The sequence below is a fragment of the Rhineura floridana genome, chromosome 9 (genome assembly GCF_030035675.1).
Source record: "Rhineura floridana isolate rRhiFlo1 chromosome 9, rRhiFlo1.hap2, whole genome shotgun sequence".
NCBI lineage: Eukaryota > Metazoa > Chordata > Lepidosauria > Squamata > Rhineuridae > Rhineura > Rhineura floridana.
In genome coordinates this window covers 127505514-127523331 of record NC_084488.1, presented here as the reverse complement: position 1 = coordinate 127523331, position 17818 = coordinate 127505514, and positions in this window count along the sequence as shown.

The following is a 17818-nucleotide window of genomic DNA, read 5'->3' as shown; positions in this document are numbered from 1 at the left end:
AAAACAAAAAGGGATTGTGAAGAGCTCCAAAAAGATCTCTCCAAACTGAGTGAATGGGCGGAAAAATGGCAAATGCAATTCAATATAAACAAGTGTAAAATTATGCATATTGGAGCAAAAAATCTGAATTTCACATATACGCTCATGGGGTCTGAACTGGCAGTGACCGACCAGGAGAGAGACCTCGGGGTTGTAGTGGACAGCACGATGAAAATGTCGACCCAGTGTGCGGCAGCTGTGAAAAAGGCAAATTCCATGCTAGCGATAATTAGGAAAGGTATTGAAAATAAAACAGCTGATATCATAATGCCGTTGTATAAATCTATGGTGCGGCCGCATTTGGAATACTGTGTACAGTTCTGGTCGCCTCATCTCAAAAAGGATATTATAGAGTTGGAAAAGGTTCAGAAGAGGGCAACCAGAATGATCAAGGGGATGGAGCGACTCCCTTACGAGGAAAGGTTGCAGCATTTGGGGCTTTTTAGTTTAGAGAAAAGGCGGGTCAGAGGAGACATGATAGAAGTGTATAAAATTATGCATGGCATTGAGAAAGTGGATAGAGAAAAGTTCTTCTCCCTCTCTCATAATACTAGAACTCGTGGACATTCAAAGAAGCTGAATGTTGGAAGATTCAGGACAGACAAAAGGAAGTACTTCTTTACTCAGCGCATAGTTAAACTATGGAATTTGCTCCCACAAGATGCAGTAATGGCCACCAGCTTGGACGGCTTTAAAAGAAGATTAGACAAATTCATGGAGGACAGGGCTATCAATGGCTACTAGCCGATGGCTGTGCTGTGCCACCCTAGTCAGAGGCAGCATGTTTCTGAAAACCAGTTGCCGGAAGCCTCAGGAGGGGAGAGTGTTCTTGCACTCGGGTCCTGCTTGCGGGCTTCCCCCAGGCACCTGGTTGGCCACTGTGAGAACAGGATGCTGGACTAGATGGGCCACTGGGCTCATCCAGCAGGCTCTTCTTATGTTCTTAAGAGGCTCCTCCGCCTGACTGATGCCCCCCGATTCATCCAGTCCCCGCGCCTGTGGAGCTCGGAGGGGGCGCACGGAAGCCGCGAAGGGCTCAAGCCCGGCTTGGCCCGCGGGGGCGACGGGCCTGGCGTCGTCACCTTTGCCTGGGTGGTGCTCAGGCGATGCCATTCGGGGGAATCCGATCCGGGCGGGTTACAGCATTGCGAGGGGAGGCTTTAACCCCCAAGGGTCAGAGGAGCGGCCTCGGTCCGGCGCGCTGATCGTGGGCTGAGAGCGGCCGATGCCCCTGCCTGGGTGAGGTCCCCCCGGCCTTGAAGGGCGGGCGGCTGGGCGGGCTCCTCCCCTTCTGCTGAGGCAGGCCCTGGAATCTTTTTCGAAACGCCAACCCCAGCCCGAAGGGCTGCATCGGGCAAAATGTCCCCAGAGCGCCGGCCTTGCTCCCCAGCCCCTCGCCCGACATTTGCCTCCCGGACGCGCCCCGCTGCACTCGAGCCGAGACCTGGAGCTGTGAAAAGAAAGGCAAGGTTCTAGCCCTCATGGCAGTCGGAGTATTTCGGGCTGGGGTCGGCACAGAGGCCGGGCGGGCGCCTGCGGGGGTCGAGGCTTTCCTGCACAGGGCTCGGGGGTTCTGCGTTGGGACCAGGCTGGGCGTTTGAACCGAAGCGAGCCGCGTGCCGGCGCTCAGGATTCGCTCTTCAAAAGTAAACGACTCGACGCCCGGCTCTTCTTGGCAAACCAAGCAACACCCGGCCTAAGGCGGCGCCCCAGAGAGTCGGCGTAGTCGTGCCGGGGGCGTCTCTTCTGGCGGGGAGAATGTTCCGCGATGACGGCGGCGCTGGAGGCGGGAGCGAGGAGCCAGCGCGGGGCTCCGGGAGGGTGCTCTCAGCCCCTGGACGAGGGCGGGGGGGAGGGTCCCCCAAGCATCCGGGCGACTGGTAGCTGTATAGGTCAAGGCCGGTGCGTGGACTTGCAAGCAGCCCTGAGCTCGATGCCAGTGCAGACCGAGCTGTTAATACCGGGAAACGCACGTTGATCGCTAGGTGAAATTCAGGGCATAGAACAGCCCCGCGTTCGCTTCTGGCCTCCACGATGCTCCACGATGCTGCCGGACCAGGCCCTGCCTTCCCCGTAGGGGAGATCGGGGCAGCCGACCACATAACATGCTTTTCCATGCAGAAAGGGCCCAGCTCACTCCGGCTGGCAGCAGAGATGTGCAGGTGGCCCGGGGAAAACACTGGAAACGTTGGAGGAGACCTCCGCTTTTAGGGGGCCTTCGCATCTCTGGTTGGGAGGGTCAGGCAGGAGGTGATGGGACAGGGTGACACGCCCCCGCCACCGCCTGGGGTCCTGGCGAGACCATCCCGGCGTGCATGTAGTCTGAGTGACCAGTAAAATTGTTGGGATTGTGGGAATGGCCTCGAACTGGGTTGAGATTTGCATGTCTGAGGGGAGATAGAGTAAATAAAAGATGAAGTCCAAGTTCACCAGTTTGTTCTGTCAACCTGCTATATTCCATGATAAGAGGTTTATCGGCCTGGCCGGTAATCAGTCTCCACTGGGAGAGGGCGGGGCCCTCCAATGCAGTCTGAGGGGAATTCTCTGCCCAACTCCCCAGTAAAAGTAGAAGATTTGTATTGATTCTGCTGGTGTGACAGACTCTTGGCCTTGGCCTCTGACAAGGGCGTGCTGGACTGATTGGCTCCAGGCGAAAGTAATTCATTTCCTGCACATCTCCTTGATTGCGCCATGAAAAAATTCGAGTTGCACACTGCAGGGCCTATAGACTCAATTGAAGCAGTGGGACACTCCATCATTTTGGGGTGTCCTCTAAGGGGGTGATTGCCTCTAAAGATGGACTCACCCTGCTAACGTTTGAAGTGTAAATTCCAGTATAGGAGGGGGGGACATTGTTAGAAGCCGCTGCCCTTCCGGGGGAGCCCATTTCACCGTTCTCTCAGAAACGCACGTCAAGCCACGAGGGTCAATTGGGCGGCTCTAGATTGTTGTTGGCGACGGAGATAACCAGTGTACTCTTGACGCAGGTCTGGTTGTTTTTGTAAATAACTGGATTAATTTCCACAGCGGTCTGCTGAGCTGAGAAGCATGTCCGCTTTCGGCCGGGGCTCTTCTTGGGAGTCCGATGGTTGGATACGGCTGGCCCCGCTGTGCCCCCCTTTTATGAGTAGAGCTGAGTTGCTCAGCTTGCAGATTTTCCAGGTGGGCTTTTAACAGATCCAGCTTCAACACGATTTCATTTTGGTCTCCTGTAGGCAAGGCACGGAAGGATTCTCCCAGCTGCATCTCTTCATTATCGAGCAGGGCGGGCTCCTTGTTTGTAGGGCTCCTACTCAAAAAGGGTATTGAAAGGCTAACTCCACCCTGGGGTAGCGGCGCAGGGCCTGAAGAGATGTCTAAATCTATCAGGTTGGTGGGGGCATGGGACATATTTTCCTGGTTGTTTTTTAGAGGAGGGACGTGAGAAGGGCATAAGGCCAGGTGAGGCACCACATTCTCAAAAAGCCTTAAGACTGTGATCCCCCTTGCAAGGAAGGCATTTCTACGATCGTGCACCATTGTAGCCAAACTCTAGTCCCTGAAGGTGACCACTGCGCGTGCACTCCAGTGATTGTAAAACAGATAGTCAACACGAACTATACTTGTTGTGCGTAATTGCCCAGGGAGAGCTATCTCTAATTTATCTAGCAAGTGAAGTTTGCACTTATGTTGGGATAAAAGTCCTCCGGGTTTTGGTTAGTTCACAAGAACCAGCTTGCGTCGGCTCAGTGCAAGATTCCAGTTCGTGGTTTTTTGTTTTTTTTTTACAATAATTTTTATTCAAATTTTCATAAAACATACAAAACAAAATCATAAAACATTCAAAGACAAAAAACAAAACAAAACAAAAATGATTAAACAAAAAAATAAAATGTTGACTTCCCATTTGTCGCAGATCAAATCAGTTATAGGTCTACAATATATAACAATCCTGTCTCTTAAATTATATTATAAAATCACTTTCCTCCAGTAGTTATCTTAATTAATCATCAAATCTCATAAACATTACTTTATTCTTTCCACAAAAAGTCAAAGAGAGGTTTCAATTCTTTAAGAAATATATCTATCAATTTTTCTCCAAATAAACATGTCGATTAATCCATCTCGTTAATAATAATAATAATCTTATTGTCATAACCATAGTCCAAATAAACATATCGATTAATCCATCTCATCAAAATCTGTTAGGTCCAATAATTTCAATAGCCATTATTCCATTATCCCTATTAATTCCATCTTCCATCTTCAATAGTCCGGTTAAGTCCAGTAATTTCAGTGTCCAATCTTCCATTATCAGTATTCCATAATAATCTTGCTGTCATAGCCATAGTCATATAATAAGAGTCTGATGGGAATTTCCTCTATCCCAAATATTTTCTTGCCATCAATTCTGAATAAGTTGCTGAAATATTGTTGTAAAGTCATATCTCTGTTCTTCTTTTTTACAAAATGCACTGGCTCATCTCTTGAGAGTTTTTCCATTGTCACATGGCTGCAGTTAATTCCATAGATTTTCTCTATATCAAGCTCCATCACGTCATTCCAGTCCAGAAGATTATCCAAGCCATTGATAACTTTATCTCTAATATCTTCATTAATTTCTTCAGAGATAACGTTAAATTCCAAACAGTAGATTTTATTTCTAATATCCATAAACTCCAAATCTTTTTCCAATTCCACATTTGTTCCAATCTCCAGGGCTTGTATCTTCCCTTTATTTTTTCTTTTCTCATCTCTGATCTCATTCTCCTCTCTCACAGGATCCCCTATTTCTTTAAGCTCCTGCGTCATTTTGCTCAGTTCAATTTTCAGCTCCTTACTGCCCTGTCGCAGGGTTTGTTTCGTTATCTCAATCTCATCCATTATTTTCTGAAACATAATTACTTCCAGATTCTCAGCCACTTTCTTGATTGCCATTTTTAAAACCACCAAAACAAAACAAAACAAAACAAAAATAAAGAAGAACCACTTCTTATTTCAGCAACAATTGGGTTAATATTCCAGGCTTGATGACATCACAGTATAAACAGAGCAGCCTGCCTTATCTCTCTATGTTCAAGAATACAAAACAAATTTAGTTCCCAGCATCAAAACAGTTAGTGGCGTCGTGAAGAAGCATATTCGTCAAAATAAAATAGACCAAAAAGAGAATAGTCCCAGACAATATAATGTTCCTCGGAATAGAAATCCCTCTTCTGTTTATATCTTTAGAATGCACTTCCAGGACAGCTTTTTGCAATAGAAACAGAGATAAGCTGTTAATTTCGTGAATAACAGAGAAGAGTTATAGCTCACCCAGAAGTTCTTTAAAGCTGATTCATTTGACAAATCTCTTTTTGCTGCAACAATTTAAACCAAGTAAAAAAAATAATAGAAAGAAGGGTGCTTGCCTGTTAGTCTGTTTTCTCTTTGAAGAAAAGATAAACGTATCGCATTAATCAGATAGAGCTTGTTCGGAAGTCCGTCTGGCATTGCTGGCTGGACCTTTTCTCATAAATTAATGAAATCCAGTCCTCCCAACAAAAACAGGCTTTTGAGGTTGATCTCTACGTTTCTCCCTGCCCGGGATAAATTTCATCAGTCAAAAAAAAAATGTTCTGACTGATTTATATCTGAATAAGCTTCTTTTGAGGCGGGAGCCCATCTCAAAAGCAGGCACAAGCGAAGTCACCCTTCCCAGAAGTCTCCAGTTTGTGGTTTTTGTGCATTCCTGTGGTAGCTGCTCTATTGGTGGAAATGCGGGCCCTGGGCCTTGGGCTGCCGAGGCGGAGAACAGCTCCTGGGATGATTGTGGTAGGGAAAACAATAAAGGGGAGATGGAAGAAGAAGGACAAGCTGGAGCAGAAGCACTAGAAGTTCCTTTGTGCCTGGCTTCCTCAGATTTTAATGCTGGTTTCTGGGTCGCAGACTTGTCGAGTAGTTTGAAGAGTTGGTTAAACCTCATTTTCCTGTATTGTGGGGGTTTGGTGTTTTTGATGTTTTTACTCTTCTATGGATTGCCCCTGCATCACAGGCGCTTTTATTGTTAGATGTTTAGCTGTGCGCCACTCTGGCCTGGGGGGGGGGGGCTCGGATGTTTGGAGCCCACACTTCTCACTCTAGGACCAGAGGGCTCACCCCCATTGGACTGGCCAGTCTTTTTAGAAATTTCCACCAGGGTGGTTAAGAGATGGTTGCATTCAGAGAGAAAGGGTTTTGCTCGAGGTCCTCCAGCATCAGAAAAATCCAACCTTCAATGAGGGCTTTAGAGCCAGAAGACTCTGTTGATGATTCAAGGGTGTCATTCCGTTTCTCTACGCCCAGGGTGCCTATTGGATCTATCAGTTGGTTGTACGTCAAATCCTTTGATTGTTTGTCATTCTCAAGACTGCGGTAAAGAGACATCTTCAGCTGCAGCCAGCTCAGCTGCTAGGTCCACGGAGGCAAAATCCTCCTTTAGTCCAATAAAGTTGGTTTTATAATCCAAAGTCCAGTCCAGATGAATATTTGAGGAAGGAGGTGGAGACGAGGGCACCTCTTTTAGCTCCGAATCTTCCTCCGTGGGTAGAAAAAACTGAGTGATTTTTGTTTGTTGGGTCCGCAACTTTGAAGGTGCCTCCCCCACGGACAGGGCAATTCCCAGGTCCCTATATCCCTTTCTGGTGAGCACCATGGTATCAGGGAGATCGCCCAAGCAAATGTACAAACAGGGGGGGAAAGGGAGGGGGGGAATAGGCCACGGACTTAAAGGCTTTTATTCCTGTTAAATTGAACTCGGCCGGTCTGGTTTCCCAGGGACTAGAAGGCCCTTATTTCCTCTCTTGACAGTTCGCCTGAGGTAGCTTTGGCTTCCCTACTGATACCGGTGAAGGCTTATAAACTACAAAGTTCGTCCGGCTCCCTGCCGAGTTGATGAATTAGGACTCTCCAGGCAAGATAGAGCCTCTGGGACTTTACAAACAATTAAAACGAGAATCTCTGGGGCCCTTGAGATCCTTGGAGTTGAATGTTATATTAAAAAGATGAAACAAGCCAGGAGCAGAAAAATAAAACACTAATTTTTTTAAAACAAACCGTGGAGATAAAAGCGAGCTGCAATTACGAACCGCCAACTTGCCCCCAGAATGGAGGGGAGATAAAGAGGAGTCCTTCCCATAAACTGATACCTCTCAGGGAAGCTGACCACTCTCCTTCCTGCTTCTTCTGCATCCCTTGAGGAGAGAGGCCTCTTTCCTTGGTCTCTGTCATCTGCAGCATGAGCTTGGAAAAGTTACTTTTTTGAACTACAACTCCCATCAGCCCAATCCAGTGGCCATGCTGGCTGGGGCTGATGGGAGTTGTAGTTCAAAAAAGTAAATTTTCCAAGCTGCTAGTCTTTGCGCCTCCAACTGAGCTACTTACTTAGAACTAGAATCACTTTTCTATCTATTGTGTATTTCTTTCAGTCAGGCAAGCTTTTCTTATTTTACCAAAGTCTGAAGTCTCAGTAATTGCAGCAGAGTAAAAGGCTGCTTCCTTACAAGTAAAGTCACACAGGCACGCGCTCAATCAGCTGCGCTGCTGCTGCTGCTGATTCGCAGTCTAACTCTGCTAACAAAAACGTCTCTGTTCCTAGGAAGCTCTGAGCTGTTCCTTACTCTCCAGACAGAGATTGGTGTATTTTTTCTTGTTATGATTTCCCAAGTAGTAATTTACTATATATTTTGGAAAGTTGTTTGTCTGTTCCCTATATATTTGAACACCTTAAGATATCATACCCAAATTTTTTCTGATGATTCCTGAGATCGAGGAGCAAGTTTTCACCTATGTTTGGATACAAGTGGACACCATTGTGAATCAAGATGAGGCACAGAACCTTTCTAAACTGCACCAATTTTAACCATGATTTCAGAACTGCACTGTTTGTTTCTTAGTATTCTCGAGCAATGCCAGGTACGAGGCTGCTAGTGGTAAAATAATAATAAAATATAGCTAATAATGAAAATTACAAGATCTGAGGAGGGTGGTCACGACAGATGCTCTTGGAGGTTGCTGATTCATAGGGTCGCCATAAATCATAATCGACTTGAAGGCACATAACAACAACAACAATAATGAAAAACATTACACATTCTGAGATTACTCATTATATAGCTTTCACAATAAAATACATCTATAAAAAATTAAAACAAAATCAATAATTCACCCATAGTTTTTATAAAAGTGACACAAAGAGGGAAAACAGGAAAACAGAATAAAAAAAGGTTATTCTCAGACTGTTCCCATTATAACAAAGAGGTTGATTCTGCCCTGTTCCTTAATATTCCAATACTGGACAAGCAAATGGCATAAAGAAATGGTTTTGTTCTTACAATAATGGTGAGTATTTGGCAAAGTCCCAGAGCCAGTCCTCAATAGATTGTGGATGTATATACGGTAAGTAATGGACAGTCAAGCAGCTGTCAGTAAATTTATGATCATTTCAGGAGACACAATATCATTTTCATATCCAAAATGAGTAGTTAAGGGTTCCAGAGACAGTTCACATCCTGCAATTATTTTAATTCCATTTACAATTTCAACCCAGAAATTCCTGACTTTAGGGCATGCCCAGAATATGTGACTCATATTTGTGCCTTTTGAACCACATCTGTCACATGGGAAGTTCCCACGTCTGGGGATAAGATGTACGTTCTGGGTGGGATCGTATTCCCCCTAAAGGAACAGGTTTATAGCCAACTTGTCACTGGAGTCTCAAGTGACTTATGTGTCTAGAAGTGCTTATGCCCAGCTTAGGCTGGTTTGCCAACTATGACCATTCCTGGACTGGGATAGCCAGACTTCAGTTGTCAATGCTCTGGTGAGGTCCCACCTGGACTTTTGTAATGCACCCTATGTGGGGCTGCCCTTGAAGATAGCCTGGAGGCTGCAGCTAGTGCAGAACGCAGTTGCTAGGTTGGTAAGTGGAGCAGCCAGATGGAATGATGGGTCACCAGTCCCAAAGCCACTGCACTGATTGCCAGTGAGCTACCAGGCCCAATTCCATTCTTGGAAGTGGTTGACTTGGCCACAGTGACACATGCATTGTTTCTATTTTTTCTATAGAAATAGAAAATAGACACATGCATTGGTGACATCGATGCATGATTACTGGAACACACTATGTGTGGCTGCCTTTGGAAACGCTTTGGAAATTGCAGCTGGTTAAAAATGCAGCAGCCAGAATGTTAAATGCATTGCGGCATGGAGATCATATACCTCTGTGCTTTATCAACTCCACTAGCTTCCAGTTTGTTTCCGGGGCCCAATTGAAAGTGCTGGTTTTGACCTTTAGAGCTCTAAATGGCCTTGGGCCAATGTACCTGAGGGACGGCTTACGCCTATATGTACCTGCCCGGGATTTAAGATTACCTGCCTCTTGTCTCCTCTGTGAGCCTGGAATGAAAGATGTCAGACTGGCATGCATGCAGGAGAGGGCCTTTTCAGATGCGGCCCCCAAGCTCTGGAATACTACCCCCAGAAGCCTGTTCTGCTCCCTTCCTGATGGCATTCCAGAGACTTTTGAAAACCATCCTGTTCCAGAGAGCTTTTGGGCTGAGATGAAACTGATTTTATTTTTCCCCCTTTTACCTCTTCAGTTCCCTTTTAATAACACTCCCCTAGATTTCTTAATTTTATTTTATGTCTTTTAATCTATTTTAATGTTTTTTGTGTTTTTATTGTGTATGATTTTATTGTGAGCTGCCCTAAGTGCTCTATTGTAGGGTAGAAGGGTGGGATAGAAATATGTTAAATAAAATAAAATATATAAATAAATTCAAGGTGTTAGTATTAGCATACAAACCGCTAAATGGCTTGAGACCCAAGTATCTAAAAGGGCACCTTCCCCAGAAACAATCATCTCAAACTGTGCAATCAGCAGATGAGGCCTTGGTGGTGGTGCCACCATGTGGGGCTGCTTGGTTGGAATTGACCCATGGCAGAGCCTTCTCAGTGGTGGCTCCCTGGTTGTGGAATGCCCTCCCTGCTGAGGTGAGCCTGTCTCCTTCATTATTGACTTTTGGGAGCAATTTAAAAACATCTACCTGCTTACCTAAGCACTTGATGACTGAAAGATATTGTTCCTGGCAACTTTGGAACTTAGGCTGTGAGCAGGCTTCCTGCCTTGAACAGGGAGTTGGACTTGATGGCCTTATATGTCCCTTCCAACTCTATGCTTCTATAGCAAAACATTCCGTTGGCCACACCTGGACGGGGAAGGGGTTGATCTGCTAATGAGTTGCAAAATTTCTTTGAAGCTGCATTTAAAAAGCCCCAAGGCTGGAGAAATGTTGGGTGAGATTTTCTAGTCCTAAACTGGAAGCGAGAGAGGTGTCTCAATAAGTGGGGCCTGCTTCTCTTCTCTCCCCAATGGGAAACCTGCAAGAGGGACGTGAGGCTGGCAGCAGCTCTCCAGCTGTTCAGGCAGAAGTCTTCACCAGCTCTACCTTGAGGTCCCAGAGACTGAACCTGGGACCTCTTGCATACAAAGCATGTGCTCCGTCATTGAGCAGTGGCCCTCCCCCATTCTAGGTTTCCTCATCAGAGGAATGTTGCAGATGATACAAAATTGGGGGGCATAGCTAATACCATGGAAGATAGAAACAAAATTCAAAGGGACCTTGATAGGCTGGAGCATTGGGCTGAAAACAACAGAATGAAAGTCAGCAGGGATAAATGCAAAGTTCTACACTTAGGAAAAAGAAACCAAATGCACAGTTATAAGATGGGGGATACTTGGCTCAACAACAGAACATGTGAGAAGGATCTTGGAATTGTCGTTGATCACAAGCTGAATATGAGCCAACAGTGTGATGTGGCTGCAAAAAAGGCAAATGCTATTTTAGGCTGCATTAACAGTATAGTTTCCAAATTGCGTGAAGTACTAGTTCCCCTCTATTCAGCACTGGTTAGGCCTCATCTTGAATACTGTGTCCAGTTCTGGTCTCCGCACTTCAAGAAGGATGTAGGCAAACTGGAACGGGTTCAGAGGAGGGCAACAAAGATGATCAGGGGACTGGAAACAAAGCCCTATGAGGAGAGACTGAAAGAATGGCATGTTTAGCCTTAAGAAGAAAAGACTGAGGGGAGATATGATAGCACTTTTCAAGTACATGAAAGGTTGTCACATAGAGGAGGGCCAGGATCTCTTCTTGATCGTCCCAGAGTGCAGGACATGGAATAATGCGCTCAAGTTGCAGGAAGCCAGATTTCGACTGGACATCAGGAAAAACTTCCTGACTGTTAGAGCCATACGACAATGGAACCAATTCCCTAGAGAGGTGGTGGGCTCTCCAACACTGGAGACATTCAAGAGGCAGCTGGACAGGCAGCTGTCGGGAATGCTTTGATTTGGATTCCTGCATTGAGCAGGGGGTTGGATTCGATGGCCTTGTAGGCCCCTTCCAACTCTACCATTCTATGATTCTATAATTCTTTTTGGGCAATGATGTTTGCCCTTGCCAGAGTCTCCCCCAATTTTAAGACTTTCTACCTCTGAAAAGTCCTCCAATCAGCATTCACATTAATTTCATCCAAGAGTTCTTCAAACGGCATTCCATGTTCCTTGTCGTATGTGTGTGTGTGTGAGGGGCATGTAAGCCACTCTGGCCTTTCCAAAAGCTGAGAAAGTAATAATCTATAGATTAGAGGGTAATGATTTTTGAGCAGGGAAGCCAATGAGGACTCCACTATCAATGGCAGATCATTAGCTACTATTCTATGATTCTATAACACTGCCAGTATCATAATGCCGTTATACAAATCTATGGTGCAATCACACTTGCAATGCTGTGTACAGTTCTGGTTGCTTTATAGAATCATGGAATCATTGAGCTGGGAGGGGCCTATAAGGCCATTAAATCCAATCCCCTACTCAATGCAGGGATCCAGCTTGAAGCATCCCCGACAGCTGTCTGTCCAGCTGCTTCTGGGATGCCTCCTGTGCTGGAGAGCCCACCACCTTCCTAGGTCATTGGTTCCATTGTCATACCACTCTAACAGGAAATTTTTCACTCCAAATCTGGCTTCCTGCAAGTTGAGCTCATTATTCTGTGTCCTGCATTCTGAGATGATCGAGAAAAGATCCTGGCACTCTATGCAGAAACCTTTCAAGTACCTGAAGAGTGCTATCATATCACAACTCAGTCTTCTCAAAGCTAAACATGCCCAATTATGCATGATGTGGAGAAAGTGGACAGAGAAAAGTGTTGCTCCCTCTCTCGTAACACTAGAACTCGTGGACACCCAATGAAGCTGAATGCTGGAAGATTCAGGACAGGTAAAAGGAAGTCCTTCTTCACCCAGCACATAGTTTGACTATGGAACTCGCTCCCAGAGGAGGCAGAGATGGCCACCAATGTGGATGGCTTTAAAAGAGGATTAGACAAATTCATGAAGGATAAGGCTAGCAGTGGCTACTAGCCAGGATGGCTATGCTCTGCCTCCATGGTCGGAGGCAATTCTGAATAGCAGTTGCTGGAAACCACAGGAGGTGAGAGCGCTCTTGCCTTCCTGTTCTGCTTGCAGACTTCCCATTGGGGCATCTGGTTGGCCACTGTGAGAACAGGATGCTGGACTAGATGGGTCCTCTTGGGCCTGATCCAGCCACAGGCTCTGCTTATGTTCTTTCTCTCTTTCTCTCTGCAATGATCAACAATAATCTTGCAGCCCAAAGATTTACAAAGAGGGTTGGAACTTCTCTACCTCTCTCTCCCTGCACAGTGTATAAAATAAATGGTTGCCAGCATTTTGTAAAGATGTCCTTTTTTTCATCCCAGCAGCTGCCTTTAAATTTTGTGACAATTTTTCCATGAACACTATTTCCCACACATTTCTATACCTCCCATCCAACAAAAGACCAGCCAGATCTCACCAGCATTGAGCTACTACTTGATGTGCAGCTACCAACATATATCTGATTAGTCTCTTGTGTGCTAAATTCAAGTTTGTATTCAGAAAAAGTTTTAATAAAGCTAGTTCTGATGTCAATAATAATAATAATAAAATTTTATTTTTGAGTTGCCTATCTGGCCGAATGAACGGCCACTCTAGGCGACGTACATAATACAGTAAAATACAATATAAAAACCAAGAAAGGACCATAATCGATAATTAATTTAAACACCAGTTAATAACAATAATTAAAAGACTAACCCACCATAGGCCTGCCTCAACAGCCAGGTTTTCAAGGTCCGGCGAAAACTTGACAGGGAGGGGGCATGGCGTAGATCGAATGGGAGGGAATTCCAGAGGGTGGGAGCCAGGATCGAAAATGCCCTCTCTCTGGCCCGCACCAGCCTAGCTACTTTAACTGGTGGGACCGAGAGAAGGTCTTGTGTGGCTGATCTTGTCAGGCGGCATGATTGGTGATGCTGGAGGCGTTCCTTCAAATAAACTGGGCCAAAACCGTATAGGGTTTTAAAGGTCAACACCAACACCTTGAATTGGGCCCGGAAAACAACTGGTAGCCAGTGTAGATCTATTAACACCAGAGTAATATGATCACGGCGATGGCTGTTTTTACTCAAACATGCCGCCACATTCTGTACCAGCTGTAGTTTCTGGACCGTTTTCAAGGGTAACCCCACGTAGAGCGCATTACAGTAGTCTAAGTGGGAGGAAACCAGGGCATGTATCACCAGTGGGAGCAAATGAGCAGGAAGGTAGGGTTGCAGCCTTCGTATCAGATGTAATTGACACCAAGCTGCCCGGCTCACTGCCGAAACCTGAGCCTCCATGGACAGCTGGGAGTCAAGGATGACCCCGAGGCTGCGGACCTGGTCTTTCAGGGGTAATCTTACTCCATCGAACACCAGGTCTATATCTCCCAACCTTCCCTTATCTCCCACGAGCAACACCTCGGTCTTGTCGGGGTTTAGTTTCAGCCTATTCCTTCCCATCCATCCACTTACGGATTCCAGGCACTTGGACATGGTCTCCACAGCCAACTCTGGTGAGGACTTAAACAAGAGATAGAGCTGAGTGTCATCCGCATATTGGTGACATTTCAGCCCAAATCTCCTGATGATGGCCCCCAGCGGCTTTACGTAGATGTTGAATAGCATGGGGGAGAGGATAGAACCCTGTGAAATGTCTGTTTTGTAATCTTACTGATTTCTGTTTGCACCTCCATCCAGGATTTTTAAACCACTCTACATTCCCACCACATATGCTTCTATGAACCTATTCCCCCACAATTTCTCCAGCATGTCGCAGTGGCTGTTTTCGTAATGTGATAGAAGTTTATAAAATTATGCATGGCATGGAGGAAGCGGATAGAGAGAAGCTTTTCTCCCTCTCTCATAACACCAGAACTCGTGGACATCCAACAAAGCCAAAGGTTGGAGAATTCAGGACAGGCAAAAGAAAGGAATTCTTCACACAGCGCATAGTTCAACTGTGGAATTCCTTCCCACAAGAGGCAGCGACGGCCACCAACTTGGATGTATTTAAAAGAGGATTCATGGAGGAAAAGGAGGCTACCAGTGGCCACTAGCCACAATGACCATGCTTTGCCTCCACTGTCAGAGACAGAATGTTGACCAGTTGCCAGGACTCACAGGAGGGGAGATTGCTCTCCTTCTCAGGCCCTGCTTGTGGGCTTGCCATGGGCCATTGTGGTTGGCCACTGTGAGAGCAGAATGCTGAACTAGATGGGTCCCCTTTGGCACGATACAGCTGCTGCTGCTGCAGGTCTATTCTTACGTTCTTAGGTTAATTACAAGTTAATTACAATTACTCCTCTGGGATGCACACCTTAATGTGGGGAGGGGGTTTGAGAGTGTTGAAGAAGCTGAGAGCAATGCCATCAGGAGTCTAGACCAAGAGGCTAGACTCCTAGCAGGGGCACCCATGGCGGAATGGTCAAAGTTGAGACACCAAACTAAGATGCATCCAAACTCAGAGGAAGGCACGAAAACTATGAACAGAGTATCCAAAATGCAACATGAGATAGTGCTGGAAGATGAGACCCCCAGGTCAGAAGGCACTCACCGAGCTACTGCGGAAGGACGAGTAGCGCTGTGACTAATGACGCAGCTGGGTCAAAGCCAAAAGGAAGCCCAGAGGCTGATGTGCTCAGATGCGAAAGGGGAGTCTGGAGTTGTACGACGCACACAATAGGAACATGGAATGTGAGAAGCATGAACCAGGGAAAGTAAGAAATTGTCAAGCAAGAAATAGAATGCATCAAGATTACACTACTTCGTGTGAGTGAATTAAAATGGACGGGAATGGGACATTTTCAATCGGGCAACTACAAAATATTTTATGCAGGAAATGAGAAATTAAGAAGAAATGGGGTTGCTTTAATAGTGAGAAGTGATGTAGCAAAAGCAATTAGGAGCTATAACTGAAGGTGTGAGCGAGTGATAGCAATGAGATTAAATGGGAAACCTATTAACATAACCATCATCCAAGTCTATGCTCCAAGAGGAATTGGAGAGGTTTTACACAGAAGTATAGGAAGATATTGATCACACACCAAAACAAGATGTACTGATAATCATGGGGGATTGGAATGCAAAAGTAGGGAACAGAGAAGAACTAGGAATTGTGGGGAAATGGGGCCTAGGAGACAGAAATGAAGCAGGAGAAAGACTTATTGAATTCTGTGAAGCCAATAATTTGTTTCTTGTGAACACTTTTTTTGAGCAACTGAAAAGACGACTGTACACATGGACATCACCAAATGGTCAATATAGGAATCAAACTGATTATATAATTGGTAGCAGAAGATGGATAAGTTTCATATTTTCTGCGAAAACAAGACCAGGAGCAGACTGAGGTACAGATCATGAACTGGTCGTATCAAAAATCAGAGTAAATCTAAAGAAGAACAACAAAGCAATCATAATACCAAAATACAATTTAAATAACATCCCAGAACAATATAAAGATGAAATAAGGAACAGGTTTGAGGCTTTAAACTTAGTGGACAGAGAACCAGAAGAACTATGGAGTGAAGTCAAAGACATTATCAGGGAAGAATGCAAAAAAAAAATTAACTAAAGAAAGACCTCAATGGATGACTGAAGAAACTCTTAAAATGGTTAAAGAGAGAAGGAAAGCAAAAGCAAAAGGAAATAGAAATACGGTCAGAACCCTAAATGCAACAATAGAGTGACTAGTACGTAGGGACAAAGAGAACGATTACAATAGTTATTGTATAGAAATAGAAGAGGACAACAAAAAGGAAAGAGCAAGAGCCCTATTCCAAAAGATTAAAGAAATGAAAGGGAAATTTAAACCAAGTGTAGGGTTGTTGAATAATCAACAGGAACACACTGACTGACCGAGATGAAATAAAAGGAAGATGGAAGCAATACACTGAAGAACTCTATAAAAGAGATGCCAGGATAACAGACTCAGTCATGGAGGAACCGTATGATGAAGAACCAGACATTCTAGTATGTGAGCTGAAAGCTGCTCTTAAAATACTTGGAAGAAACAAATCACCAGGAACAGAGACAGTTGCTACAAGCTACTGACACTGAATCTGTCCAAATTTTGACTAAACTCTGTCAAGAAATATGGAAAACTAAACAATGGTCCACAGACTGGAAACGTTCAGTATACATCCCAATTCCAAAGAAAGGGGATCCCAGGTAATGCAGTAATTATCGAACTATTGCCTTCATATCCCATGCAAGTAAAATAATGCTCAAGATTCTACAACAAAGGCTCTTACCATATATGGAGTGAGAAATGCCAGACGTCCAAGCTGGATTTAGAAAGGGAAGAAGCACCAGAGATCATATTGCAAACATATGTTGGATAATGGAATACAGCAAGGAATCTCAGAAGAAAATCACCCTGTGCTTTATAGATTACAGCAAAGCCTTTGACTGTTTGTTGTTGTTATGTGCCTTCAAGTCGATTATGAGTTATGGTGACCCTATGAATCAATGCCCTCCAAGAGCATCTGTCATGAACCATCCTGTTCAGATCTTATAAGTTCAGGTCTGTAGCTTCCTTTATGGAATCAATCCATCTCTTGTTTGGCCTTCCTCTTTTTCTACTCCCTGCTGTTTTTCCCAGCATTATTGTCTTTTCTAGTGAATCATGTCTTCTCATGATGTGTCCAAAGTATGATAACCTGTTTAATCATTTTAGCTACTAGTGACAGTTCTGGTTTAATTTGTTCTAACACCCAATTATTTGTCTTTTTTGCAGTCCATGGTATGCGCAAAGCTCTCCTCCAGCATCACATTTCAAATGAGTTTATTTTTCTCTTATCCGCTTTTTTCACTGTCCAACTTTCACATCCATTCATAGAGATTGGGAATACCATGGTCTGAATGATCCTGACTTTGGTGTTCAGTGATACATCTTTGCATTTGAGGATCTTTTCTAGTTCTCTTATAGTTGCCCTCCCCAGTCCTAGCCTTCTTTTGATCATGAAAAACTATGGAATGCTTTAAAAGAAATGGGGGTGCCACAGCACCTGATTGTCCTGATGCGCAACCTATACTCTGCACAAGAGGCTACTGTAAGGACAGAATATGGAGAAACCAATTGGTTCCCAATAGAAAAGGGTCTGAGACGCTATGTATTTTATCACCCTATTTATTTAATCTGTACGCAGAACATATCATACGGAAAGTGGGATTGGACCAAGATGAAGGAGGTGTGAAAATTGAGGGAGAAATATCAATAATTTAAGATATGCAGATGATACCATACTACTAGCAGAAACCAGTAACAATTTGAAACGAATGCTGATGAAAGTTAAAGAGGAAAGCACAAAAGCAGGACTACTGCTGAACGTCAAGAAGACTAA